Raw genomic sequence first — 14,725 nt, forward strand, 5'->3', positions numbered from 1 at the left:
GAATAAACAAGCAGAGAAAAACCACGAAAGTGAGCGTCCATAAATGGATCCTTTGAACAAGTAAATAATTAATCTGACTTTTATCTTTAAACGCAGAGTTCTTTTATTTATTGGAGGAAATGATACCTGGGAGATAATGTGATGATAAGAATAATCCAAATGTTTCCAGCAGATGGTTTAAATACTATATCTGACATGCCCCTGCCTGCTAGAAATCGATACAAAGCACTGCAGTCATTCTTTTCATTTTCAAGTTATTGCCTTGCTGTCCCTCCTCACCCCATTTTCTCATACATTTTGAATAGTTTATAAATACAAGAACAACACTGAGGTCTCTGTGGAAAATGTAATTGCTAGTAAATGGCCTCACAGACCCAGACACATAGAAACACACATGCATATTTTTACACATACACACAGCTTGGGCTTCAACAGGCATCATCTTTGCACTTTTTGCTCTACGCTTTTTTACATTTTTGTCAAAATGATGATCTCTGCCCACAAAGCAGATTTATTATTACTAAATTGCTTTAACAAATGGAGCAAAGACTCTTTGGGGCTGGCTTGAGAGACCTTCCTCAAACTCTGCATATTTTAATATCCTTTAATTAGAGGTTGCATGCTTAAACTGGAATATAGTTATGAGCCACTACAATCCTGAGTGACAGTAATCAGAGGTTATTTTTTACCCACCTTACATGCAGAATAAACCATTGTTCTCTGTATTAAAAGCTGTTTTTTCATAGACTGAGTTAATTCTCTATGTAAAAGGGAAAATTAAACTGTTAGTTTAATTGCCAGTGCTTTATTTTTAGCTTCTCCTTTCCGATGCTTGGAGTTGTGATAGCTTACGACTGATTTCATTAAGGGTTTACATACCATTTGCATGGGTTCTACATAGAAAATTCAGTCCTTAAAATGTGAAATTCACTCCTTCAAGTATGACAGTCAAAGCTCTGGACATTCTACTGGACCCTTGTAAGACATGGTGAGAATCTAACTTTTTCAGTGTGTTAGACATGCAAACTACATGGCTGGCAACTTTCAGTTTTGAACATAAGTTTAAAATACACCTTGATTTAAAATTCATTATCAAATGTTGTACATATTAAATATTCTAAACTATGAGTCGTCGTCTTGGTGCACCTAAGGAACATGGCCGAGTCTTGCAAACCACTGATCACAGAAAGGGTGTCTTCTTGAGCCAGCACTTCCATTTGCATTGATAAAGATGCTTTTGCCATTGAAGGCTTGCCGTAATGAAGCCTAACATCTGGATTTAGAAACATATTTACCCCTAAATATAGCTGATATGATACAGAATGGTATATAAGACAGCCCTTTCCCACAGTTGAACCCACTGCTCGGGGAGCCCTGACATGGGTACGCTGTCACCATTACACACAGTGGGGACATTTGGGTTTGTGCCTCTGCTGTGACAGGCCTTGACACGCCCCCAGGTGCTGGGGAAGTCACCACCATCCGTGGAAACCCTTGCAGTGCCATGCTTTCCTCAGCCTAGCACCATTGCAAAGCAGGCATACTGTCTCTGTGCCCTCCCACCTACAACAGCTGAGGCAAATTTAGCCCTACATGTTGATGGGGGAGGGTGGGAATTAGCCTTTTACACTCATGGGTTTTAAAATGTGAATATTTGGTTAAGTTGTAAAAAGCTACCTTCTATAGGATTTATAGAGCAGTGGCAAAGTAAACAGAGTATCCATTACAGGCTAGCCATTCCTGTGTCTGCAGCAGATGTGTTAATCTCACAGCTTTCAGGGAGTAATGCATGACCGTTAAAGCATCCCTGCACAAGTCCTGCTGACCACCTGTCATTTCTTTGTGCAGCTATTAATCAGAGTGACATTACAGTTTATGAGAAATCAAATTACAAGACAGTCAGGAAATTAATGCTTCAGCACTTCATTATAGGAGCAAAGGGTAACAACCTATGCGTTCTTTTAATTAGTTATTCATCTGGATCTATTTCATCTCTCAAACCCGTGTGTGATGTTGATGATAACTTTACTTGCAGCTATCCACAGCACAAGAATGTCCTGAGGTCCCTGAAAAAAAATTGCTGAACACCACTAGAAATGTTTAATGGCTGACTTTAAGAAGTAGAAATCCTCTAAAGGTTCAGATAGCAGATACTGTTGGATTTACTAGATGTCTAACAGAGCAGCATATTCACTGCCTGAGCAGAAGAGGTCAATAAAACATTATAAATGTCTTCATTGGAAGTTAGGGAGGGACAGATCAATGTAGCAAGGTCCATGTGGAGGAGACAAAGCAGCAGTCAAACATCGATAAGAAAGATTGCCTTTGGTGTGCTAAGACCTGGTGTGCCTGTTGGAAGATGAGGCTTCCTGGCGCCCAGGGTAGAAGAGCAGAGTGCAGGTCGTAGCCCTAAATTAGCTACCCCCAGCTGGTTAGCCTGAGTGAGGAGGGTAGGTTTGGAGAAGGCGTGATGGGATGGTTTGGTGAATTTAAAATTGTATCTGAGCAATAATGAGGCCTGAAGGTAATGGGAACACTGATGACTTGAATATTGAATACCTAATTTTGCCATGTTACCTGCATTATAACAAAATGAAAATTACAGTAATGTCAGAAGAGATATAAACAGAGAGCATGCAGAAAGAGTTTGGTTGAGTTCCTTTTCCCAAGAAGAAAATATATTGGTGGCTGAGAATAACCTTTCCATAAAGAACTGGACATTTACTTTTGAATGCAAATTAAGACAGGTCACTGAGCTGCTTCATTCGGAAAGAGAACAGTGTGTCACTGCCTGCTCTGTTTAAATATGTGAAGAGAGAGATATGAATTGGACATAGTATTATAATACTATTTAGGGAAGATTACAGAATGTACAAGGAAGTTAGATTACATTAGGTTTCTGCAACTTCACTTTGCAGCAAATGACTTTCCTCATTAAAACCATCAGGATGATTATACTGGTATCACATCATTTAGTCATGGTCAGCTTCTCTGAGTATGGACATGACCAGAAGTTGTGCAAGTGTCCATTTGTGGCATTTTTCTTCCATCCTAAAAGTTCACATTTGTTTTTTACAGATATTACGTTGTTTCTAGCACATGTTTTTGACTGATCCTAAGCAGAATTTTACAGTTAGAATTTGCTGTTTATATAACAGAAGATGTTTATACCAGCCCTATCTTCATCACCAGCACCATGATGATAATTTCCTGCCGTCAAATCAGCTGTCTAAGGAAGACCCATGATCAGGTGTGGAAAATGAGCTCCCTCCTGTGTGCCACAAGTATTTGAAAAGAAAGTCACTCATTTAAACATAACTCTGAAAATTTCTCTCCAGGAGATGACATGTGACATGTGTTGAAGAGAATATAAAAACAACAAAATATCTACTGCATGATTCTGGAAGCCTTCCAAGGGAATTCATGGAGGGATTTTTGTTGTAGTTGCTGCTGTCAGGTAAATATTTTATTTAGTCTTACACAGAGTGTCAGTTAGCAAATTGTTGAAAATATATATATCTCAGCTAAATCTTTCACATTTACAAGAAGGTGGATGAGGGCTTAATAGATTCTTTTCATGTTGCTTTAGGTTTTTATTTCACTTGAAAACACTTTGAATCCTGATGCTCCAAAATCCATCTTCATATTCCTCTTTTTTCGTTTGTGCTTTTTTTTTTTTTTTTTTCCCCTTTTCCTTAATATGTGCACTGCTGTAGCACTCTCTGGTGCCAGGGGGGTTTGAGGCCCACTGTTAGGTGTAGTGTACAAATAAAAACTTTTCAATAGCTACAGTTTAAGGCCCAGATACTGTAAGCAATTAGAACAGAAGGACTTGTAGCATGATAATTTTGATATTTAAGGATGTCTCTCGCATTGTGTGTTTTTTACTTGAATAGCCCAGAACCACAGCAGTACGAGCAGAAATGAGGAATACTTGTGCATTTGGCCATATGTTCATTTTTAGCCTTTACATACAATCATGCGTTATGCTAAAGCACATATCCATCTCTGCAAGGCTTTCCATGTTTTCTGCTTATGGTATGAGATGGATCCTTTCCACCTTAGGAGACTCTGTGAGGCTCCAGATGAGAAATGTTGTCCCCTCAACAGACATAACATTTGTTCCTGTGCCACAGTGTTTAAAATAATAAACCAAAAGAAGAGATATGTTTCAGAGGAAAAAAAGTAACATTATCTCTCTTCTGCAGATAGGGACATAAAACATACAACCTGAATTACCTGATGTAACTCTGTTTAAAGTAAATGGAAAGAACTCTGTAGTTTCTTCAGAACCTGTTGCCTAAAGTCATATTGAAAGTAGATCTAAGGAAAGACCTCAGATTTCCTGCTTTCTTTGCAAGCTGCTTTATCTCGAGTTTATTTTTCATTTATAATAGTCAGGCGTCCATATTATATTCCCACTTAGATGTGAGTTTCAGTGAGTAGGACAAAGAGGTCCAATATATGTCATCCAGTTGTGTCATCATGCGTAAAGTTTATTTTTTTAACTCAGGATGGAATGATTACTGTATTCATTTGTCTAGACACTTTTTTATGCGTGTCATGTATACAGAAGGTTCCCATCTGATTTGTTTTAGGAAAATCTCAAAGGCACTTCTGAAACTGTACTTTGGAGATATTATATGCAACTGTGTTTGCAGTAAGTAGACAAAGGTTGTGTAGTTCTTTCGTTCTTTCCAAGCATTTTTTATCCTTTTCTGCTCCATGCTTTTAAAATATTTTTCCCATTTAGAGAGCTTTGGGAACATAGCCCCTTCCTTGCAGTGCTAATTAAGTTCACTCTTTCATTGTAACAATAGTAGCAAACAAAGATGAAAAAGCTGAAATAAATTGTCCCCTGGGATAGAAACTAAAATGTTGTTATGCTTAAAAATAACTGTTCTCCTCATCGCCCCTTGTTCTTTCTTATTTTAAGGACTTAAATCTACTTTCTGAAAGAAATACAATTCTATCAATGCTACAATCTAGACAGCATGTAGACCATTAACAGCATTGTGCAGTATATGCTAATGTTAAATTCAGATTCACAAAACGTTTTCCTTGAGCTAATAATTAGATTAAAATTATACCAACAAACCCCCTCTTTTTACCTATTAATACATGAAATCTAATTTTTCTGCTTGAAATCCATCAGTTCCAGGACATAGCCCTTATATACCTTTTGACAGTAAAATTAAAGACATGGAAAATTGCTGCAACTTTACTTCTTATTACTTGAAAGACTGCTATAATTCATGAAACAGGCAGTTTTGCAATCCATTTATGGTGAGCTACATGGTTAATGGGTTATTGTTTCAGGGACTAGGGATAGTTAGAAAAAATACTACTCCCTGATCTCTATTTTATGTGCAAATGGAGACAGGAGAAGGAATTTATTCTGAAATAACCAAACTTCCTTTTCTTCCTATTTCCATATAAACTACTTGGTTTAATATTGGAAAATAAACACGCCGGGGGAAAATCTTATCACTTGCAAACTGTTACTCCCTTAAGACCATGTCTTCTACCAGAGACAGTATTTTAGGTGAGTTTTGGGATTTTTTTGCTTCTGCTTATAAAACAGTATGAGGCTAATAGCTTTGAGATTGCCCAGCAGATGAGAGGTACCATACAAGACTATCAGCGCTCTCCAGATTATTCTGTAACATCTCTGAAGGCACTGATCTGGTATTTTAAAGTCAGATTTGTCTTTCACCAGTTCTGTTAATACACAACAATTGTTCATTTTCTTTCCTCCAGATGCTTTTACAAATCTTGTAGCACATATGCAGATATTCAACAGGATTCTTTCTACTCCTTTGCTCACCCAGCATTCTTCTAGATGCTGTCGTCTTCTAGATGATGGGCAATCCATGCCAATGCTGGGTTTGATTTTCCATGGAGATTCCTTGCTGGTTTCCCTGAACAACTTTGTGCCATGAAGAACTCTCTGTGTTTAAATGCTTCTCTCTAATCTAAGTGGAAGCACATTGAAAAAAATGACATGCATTGATGTAGATGTCAAAAGTTCTCAAACTTGATTTTCAAAGCTATGTAAAGAATGTTCTACTTTACTGCTACCTGCACTTTTCTGTGATCATTGCAGCAGTGAGTCAAAAACCTAGCTTGACTGGAATCTGAGTGGGTAACACTGATGAACCCCACAGGTATAAAAAATACTCCAAGGGATACTCCAATATTGATTTTCTTGTGATGACAGTCTCTCCAAATGACTAAATACAGTCTAGCTCTACAGTCAGAATATTACCCGAGTCCTGAATAAATAACCAGGGTCTTTCTAATTATCTACTGTAGAGTTGAACAGTAAAAAATATTTTCTAAAATGGATTAGTTCGCCTTAAAAAAAAAAAAAAGAATGTTTTGTTTTTCTAAAGGGCAAAAAATACAATTACATTATTTTCCTCAAGGCTTTGACTTACACCAGATTCTTGGAGATAGCGATGGCCTACGGTGTATCGCCAACTGTAAACATACTAGGGGAGGATTAAGAGAAATGATATATAAAGCCATGTAAATGAAAAAAAATTAATTACAGAAATGTGGAATTTGACTAAGACAATATGGAATGCAAATGTTAATATAATCTAGAAATCTAGATGTGGGCTTTGTGTATCTTCCAAAAGACAGTGTCACTCATTCAGTAGACCAACCTGTATTTGATAGACAATCAGTACTGACTGCAAAAGAACGTGGCCTTATGAGTTATCAACACCATTCTCTGCTGCCCCTTTTCCCCAATCTTTTTCATATCCTGGCCAACTGCTGTATAGGCTGAGGCCTGTCCGTTTAAGTTACAAGACATACTTCATAGGGCTGGCAAACATCTGGTGTGGCAAAACTTTCTCCTGCAGACTTTTGAACTTCTTTTGCTTAGATTTATCTCTGATGCCTTTCCAAATACTTTTTGTTGTTTTCTATAGCATTTTGTTCTTCTTTTATGTGGCAGATTATTTTTAGGTTTCCTACATTTATAGAGCCAGTCTAAACGTGAATTGAACTGTTTAAAAATAGTTACAAACAAAAGGGATACAAAAATTCAAACAGTCTAAAGGTCTGAAAATCAGCTCTCTATGTAGTTGTGTATGTGCAGCAACAGTAACACTGTATCTGACTCAGTGAACCTGAATGAATGAACACACTGTAATTTGAGACCCGTAAAGCACTGTCTTTAGAATAAAAAATATACAACTGTTTTAGGTTTCCAAAAGCCCTCCTTTCAAAGGGTTACAGTACAATTGTCACCCAGCTGTGGACTATCATTCACTTACTTTACTTAGTAATTCACATTATAAAGATGGCTCAAGGCAGTTTGCATCAGAATTATTCCTGTGGAGTTATGTTTGAGATAAACCTCAGCTAGAAATGTAGAGCTAACAGTGCAAGGCTAGCTTTCAATCAGTGATGATGGATGTCTAGGACAAGCAGTGTTAGACTGATTTGTTATTGATGTCTGAACAAAAACAGGTCAGGGTCGCAAAACATGTCCAGCTAGATAGTGTCCATTAGCTGCATGTTCTGTTATTCAGAAGGAACCTTCAGAGGGCTCACACAGAAATAAAGAAGCAGAAGGATGAAGCATGTATGCTAATATCGGATTTTGTAGCAAAAAAATTGGCTCCAGTCCCATAAGAAGCTCAGCATACATGGATTTATGCAAACATCCACTTAAGTGAGTGAGTTAGACTAGGGAGCCTTCCTCCCAGGATCAGGGCCAGAATGAACTGCTGGTGAGAACAGGTGGTATAAATACAAGGATGCAGAAGGCAGAAAATAAGAGAATCAATTATGCTAATTTATGATACAGAAAATACTGGCAAATCTTTTGACTGCAATTAATACTATCAGTGTGTCAGCAACAGCATCTTTGCAGTTGCATTCAGACTTGTTTTTTAAAAAGAAGACAAAAAATCTTTGAGTTATGTCTGGTGACAGCATTGGAGAATTTATGAGCATGAGTCAGATATGGGAGCAGGGGGGAATGTTACTTACGCGGTGCAGGGAAGGATGCTCTTGAGGCTAGATGTATGCAGATTGGTTTGTGTTTTTTACTAAATTCTACCAGATGCACAATGCATTTCAAGAACTGTTTTGGTGCAGCTGGGAATCTTCTGTGTTATTGCTGCCTGGTTTTTGTCATAGTAGGAAGTTTTTGGTTTGGCAAGGCCACAACACTCAATCAAAGGAAGATGGCTATGCTGTGTGCTTCTCATCTATCTAACTCTGAGAACAAGTGTTGCTTCTGCTTTTCTTTCAGCAGAATGAACCACTGCAGTCATACCTCTATAATGTTGAACTTACAGGTCTCCTGTGACACAGGCTGTGTTTCAGGTAGTAAGGTGGCCACTGTCAGATAGAGCTTCCAACAGTGCCACCCAATAGTTAAATCACTCCTCTTCCCTTGCCTCTTTGGGCCAAAATCAGGTACATTCCCTCTTTTCCAATGTTCCTCTTGTTTGTACTGCTTAAGGGCAACATCTGTGCAATGAAGCCCAACCAAGTGGGAACCCTGCAGAGCTGTTGCTGCACTCACACCTATGCCCTGTTCTCTGAGAGGTGACACATTTCTTCTCACCATAGTATTTTACCACAGTGCCTAGAAATACCTTGTTAAGATCAAGTCCCCACGACAGGGGAATGAGACAAACATTGGGACAAAGGCAGGAGGCACATCCTGCTGCAGCAGCGTAGGCAAGCCCCTCGTCCGCTGCTGAGAAAGCGCAAGACCAGAGGAGGCAGAGACATACCAAACTTGAACAGACTGTGATGTTATCCTGAGTGGATTTGATCCACCTCTGAGAAATGCCTGAGGGGCTCTGTCTTATGCTGTTAGATGCTTTGGCACTGTTTGCATATATTGCCTACACTGCAGCAGAGTCTGGTTTGAATGCTCCCTCTCCGGTGCAGTTCAGCCCTCTGAGCAGCGAATTTCCAGCTCTGGCTACAGGGAAATGGGAGGGAGAGGGGGAAAGGTGTGGGAGAAATTCATGGGATCTATCTCATTCCCTCTTCTCCTAGCAGCAGATCAAAGGGCCAGTGGCAGATGAATACAGTCAAGCTGCTTTCAGCATGGAACACGGTGTTCAAATGGGGGAAATTGAAGCAGCTCAGTTAGTGCTTTGTTTTCCAACACCAACACTGCTATGTGTGTGCATGTGAGACAGGTGAGCGAGGAGAATGAGAGTGGGATGGAGCTTTTCTGCTTTCCTGCTTTCCAGTGAGGGAAAAGAAAGAAAACCAGGCAGGTAGAGTACAATGCATCCTCATCCACTCTGATTCCTTCACACTTTATTACAGGAGACTTTTCTTCCCCTCTTACCATGATTTCTTCTTACTCTTTCTGTTTGCGTGGCATAAATACTGCACATGGAAGTTGGGAAAATTTCTTTCTAAAGACTGAAATAGTTACACACCTTGAAAGCACAAACAGTTATGGTTCTGTCCCTGAACTGAGGTTCTTGTACAAGAAAAGTTTGTTCCTGCAAACAAAAAAGGCTGAAGGATGAATGTGTGTTAGCCCTGCCCAGAGAAAGAGGAGGCAAGGGCGAGACAGGAAAGGTGTGGGTATGCTCTGGGTCCAGGTCTGAGCTGCTCCGATGTCCAGGTTCAGAATTTCTGCTGGGCTTCTCAAAGATCATGTAATTTGCACATCTGGTGGCCAGTGACAACCTCAAAGTAAGAGATGGATGAAAAAGTGTGTGAATGGAGAATGTCAAGAAAGCTACCTCAGCAACCTTAAAAAGGATTTGGTGAAGAAATGGGCAAACCTTGACATACCACTTGTTCCCTAATCCTGAGGAATTATTTTACGGGAAATTTCACAACGGTCTTTCATTGTCGGTCTAGCTGGTATTGTAATTTGTAATGGGATGGGTTTTTGTCACAGGACCTAAGTGACAATAAATGTACTGCTATCTAATGACAATACCTCCACAGATGGATAATTTCCATTTTAAAAGAAAACAGGGAGCATATTCTTACATTCTTACAAGGATTCCTTCCAAGAGAAGACAAGAGAAAATGCCATTCAGACTTTTCTGTTGAGTTTATTTACACAGAAACCCCTTTGTTTAAACTTAAGACGTTTCCATTCAAAGAATTAGTTTATACAGTGTGCATGCATCAGGGCAGGAGTAACATTTGTGGTTAGAGGGTGTACAGCCGGAAGGTGGTAGTATTTGCTGAAACTCCCAGGATACTGGGCTTGTGTATTTTAAATGAAAGAGGACAAAGAAATGTACAAGCAGAAAACCATGGTAAAAGGAACACTGCCAAGTACTTTTTCTAGAAACACTAATCACTGCACTGGAGTCACAAATTCTGGAACAGGTTATGTAGCTCCGTGGAGTAAAATTTCAAGATGCCTATTGACTACTGGGATGACAACTTATAATACTTATCACAGTACAGAAATTACATGAACTGTCAAAGACCGTAGGAAGGTCAGTGGCAATCAGGAGCAGTCTAAAGTTAAATCAGCAGCCTAGTATTGTGCCTCCCAGGCTTTTGGCCCCAGTATGAGATGCTGCTTTTTCTCAGAAGTACTTTCTGTTTACTTTCTCAGTGTATCTCTGCAGCCAAAATAACCAGGAGATTGGCTTCTTACTTACAAATAAAATAGTTTTCCAAAATATATGAGGTCTTACAAGACCTATCTGCCTTATCAATACCTTCTGAATCCAAAGTAAGCATGGTATCAAAGTGAACTTCCCAAAGAGACTCTGGGTAGCACTTGTTTGGCATTTCTATAAATTAATTTTCAGGTGATAGAAATCATTGATTACATATAATGTCCATGATGTCCCATCTGAAAGGCTTGGCTGCAAGAATTGTATGTAAGGTATTTTAAGGTCCTCTTATCTCTAATACATTCATTTGGAATAGAGGGGAAAAATAAGTTAAAATTATTAATAAGTGAGTTTGGTTGTCATGGGAACCAATTGTCTCAGGTGCTCTGTTCCAATACAGCTATTAACCCCTAGTCCATATTTATTATTCAAGGGAAATAATTGACTTGAAAAAGGAAAATTGGTTGTCACAAAAAAGACAAGCCACTGTGCTAAATTTGAATAATTTGCATGCAATGAAAATGAATTAAGGAGGATGAATCTTCTTCAGCCCTAAAATGATTTACATTTGGGTTAGTGCTCTATTTTTCTCAGCTCTCAATATTATAGGACATCAAAAAGAACTGGGAGCAGAAGATCTGGGATGAAATACAGTACCCTACAGCTGCTATGCTCTGACTTAGTTTTTTATCATGCTTTTTAAGAATTTAATCCAATTCTTAAAGTCTATTTCAGTACATACCAGGTGGCAAAATCCAGAGGAAGAGCTCACATTATTAATAATCTGATTTTTATTTTTTTTGTATCAGCCAATATTTATTCAAGTTTGTAATTGTGAGGTTACCCCACTTAACTGGACTGAACAGAATGAAGGGGATTGCTCAGTGGACATTTTAAAAGAATTTGCACAAAGGTGTTTCCTTGATGCAATAATATCAATTTCCAAGGAATCTACATATGAAGTTTTATTCTTAAAATATCAGCAGTCCAAGACTGGAAAGCAATTTTTTTTTTTTTTTTATCATTCTAGTTAACATTTATTAAAAATTGTTATGTATTATCTCAGGGATGTACTATATGAATTCTTCTCTAGAAAGTGTTGACCTTCATTTGCTTTGTCTGTTTTTCCCAGTACCCAATATGTTCTAACACCCAATCCCACATCTTCAGTCATCAATTTTGTTACAGGTTCCCTCACTGAATCCATATCTATTCAACATGGCATGGGATTTATGTTCTGGATGATGGCTGCTACTGTGATGATTTTTTTTCTTTAAATAATAATAATAAAAAGGAACTTATACCTTTTTGTTTTTTTTCCCTGACTCTAAACTAAAGACAAGTGTTTTACTTGCCAGTTTCAGTGATGTTTTACCAATCACAAAATAACCATAAAGTATGCTTTTACCTAGGTTACCAAAAATTAGGATGAAATGATCACCTGGTTGCTTGAAATAGAGGATTTTGGAGTTATTAGTCAGGAGCTTCATTTTTTGGCTTTAATTTTTGCTAATGGAGTGCTTTAGAAGATCAAAAGTAGGACATGCTTATCTCATGTTTAGAAATATTGAAAACTCTGCATACTGTGTTTATTTTTAAGAAGTTGTTAAACATTCCCTGTATGTATCTAGACAGAAAATAGCTACAACATATAACAAGTGACAAACAGAAATCTTTGTTTATAGAAGTCCTGTGATGCACTTGAAGCCTTGGGATAAAAGATGATATAACTAAAGTACTGGCCAGAAGAAGGTAAGGAAGAATCTGGCACTTATCCTTTGTTACAACATTTCCTATTCTGCCTGGTCCTCTTTTGCTCTTCCCAGTTAATAATGTAAGTATGTTGGATAACCCTTAATGTGAACTTGCTGTTTCTGAGAGAACAAACAAAAATCACATCCCTAAAACATGACCTCCTCTCTTTTCTCTCTGTTTTTATTTACTTTTTGCCTATTGCACATTATCACTGCTACTACTTAGTGGCACCTACCATTGACATGGTAGGCAGATTCATTTATCAACCTGAGAATTGATAACACTTTGTACAGTATTCTCAGCAGTGCAGCCACTGATGTTTTCTGCCACAGAATGTCCCTATAGTAGTAGTATTGCTCTTCTTGCAATCTTTTTCAAATCATACATTGCATCTGCTTGCAAATATTGCAATTTATCTATAGGTGGCAGCAGACTTACACTGTAAGGCCAAAGCTAGAGCTGTCAATTACTTTCAATTTCTTGTGCATAATCATTTCATCTCTGTAAAGACAGTATACAGGACAAAAGGGGTGTGGAGACAAATACATGGGTGGATTAGGCCATAATTTTAGCAGCTGAGAAAAAAACAGAAAAAGAACAAGAGAGAAAAAGATTTGGAAGAAGGGAGAACGTTCACACAATAATAAAGTTTACTTCACAGATGATAATAATTTACTGTCTCCTTTTTACAAAGCTATCATTTGGGAATTAACCTACATATTTGAATACCATCTCTTTGCAGCTGGACTCCACAGAGTTTGAACAGAGCTCTGCTGTTGATATTCTGTATTGTTCTTTTCATCATAACGTACTTCAGGCAAAGCTTTTCTTAATCCTGCCACTAGGAAACCACTATTTATGATAGGATACCTTGTGCATACATCATAGAGTAAGTGGACATGCTTCAAGGGACCAGTTAGCCTCTGTATTAGGTTTCAGTGGCTGAAAATGATCATTGAATGTTCTATTGCTATGGTCTTATTATCTTCTGGTCCTTCCTAAGAATCATAAAAGAGATTAAATTCAATTTATTGAAAGGCAGGCCATTAAACCCTTGATATGTGCTGCATTGCCTGTATCAGATTTCATAGCGGAAAATGGATTTCTTATGGGAGATAATAGAAGATAATGAAGGTAAAAACAATTATAGAAACTAGGGTCCAGTGATTATCAGCACCATCGATATTTGCATATTAGACCCTAAGGACTTATTCATAGGACATCTGGTTTATTAGTGAACTTACAGGAGCCAAAGAGAATTTTGCCATGCATTTGTCATTGTTTTTAAAAACCTATATGAAAGAAGAAAAGTGCCTCTTGAAATTTTTAGGCTTCCTGGACTTCAACCAAAAGTGGTATCAGGTGTCTTGCAGGGTGAAAATAACCAATGTACCATAAAATTATCTGAGACAAGAACAGCATATGGATAAAATGTTTGCCTTTCCTTCTCAGGTGATTTATTGGCAGTGAATTGACACCAAAGAATTGGAAAGCCTCAGTTTCGATCATGTGTGTGTGCACACATAAGGGAAAGGTCAGGGGCAGAATCAGTTTAATTTGTATTTTCAAAATAGTTTAAGCTCATTTTACTCTGGCAAAGTAAGACTTGCCATTCAAAATCTCAGTCATCTCAGTACTCATCACTCCAGGCAATTCTCATCTCTTTTTTCCTCATAGTTCATGTTGAGAAAGCCTAGTTTGCTGGTACGAGCACACTCGCCGGTGTTGGGGTCAGTCAACGCTCTTGACTTGCTCTGTCACCTGTGATCCTGCTTGTACAAACAGGTCAGGCCTGTTCAGCATGTAGCTATCTGAAGCCAGAGGACAGGGAACAATAAGGTAAGAGTGCTTAGGTGAGAACTACCCGCTAGTCTCATAACTGAGACACCTTGTGGGCACGCAGAAGTCAAATCTGAAGGTGCTGGGAGACTTGAAGGTCACTCCTACAGGCTAGGTGACAGCTGAGGGTCAGGACTCTGGGTTTAGGAAGCTAAACTCCCTAAATCTTTTTGTGTTTGTTATCCTGGATTACCTATCTGACATGAGATTTGCTAGGATTGAGTCCTTCAATTTGCTGTAAGTGAAGAATTCTTTTACCAGATTGAAATTTTTGGTTTAGAAATCTTATGTCTCTATGTGGCCCAGGTGTATGATTTTATATACCCTGTTATATATTGTACTTCAACAATAACAACGTGTGACTGTAGAGACTATGAACTTGCCATTAAAGCCAGACAGAGGTATTTTTGTTCCTTTTTGAACAGGTTTTCCTCTTGAATGTCATAAACAGAGCGGAGGATGTAAGGTGGCTTAAAGGTTAACACAAAGAACTGGAGGTTGAAAGAAGGTAGGTCAGCTCAGCTAACAATATGCATAAGTCTTCA

The sequence above is a fragment of the Calonectris borealis genome, chromosome 5 (genome assembly GCF_964195595.1).
Source record: "Calonectris borealis chromosome 5, bCalBor7.hap1.2, whole genome shotgun sequence".
NCBI classification, from domain to species: Eukaryota; Metazoa; Chordata; class Aves; order Procellariiformes; family Procellariidae; genus Calonectris; species Calonectris borealis.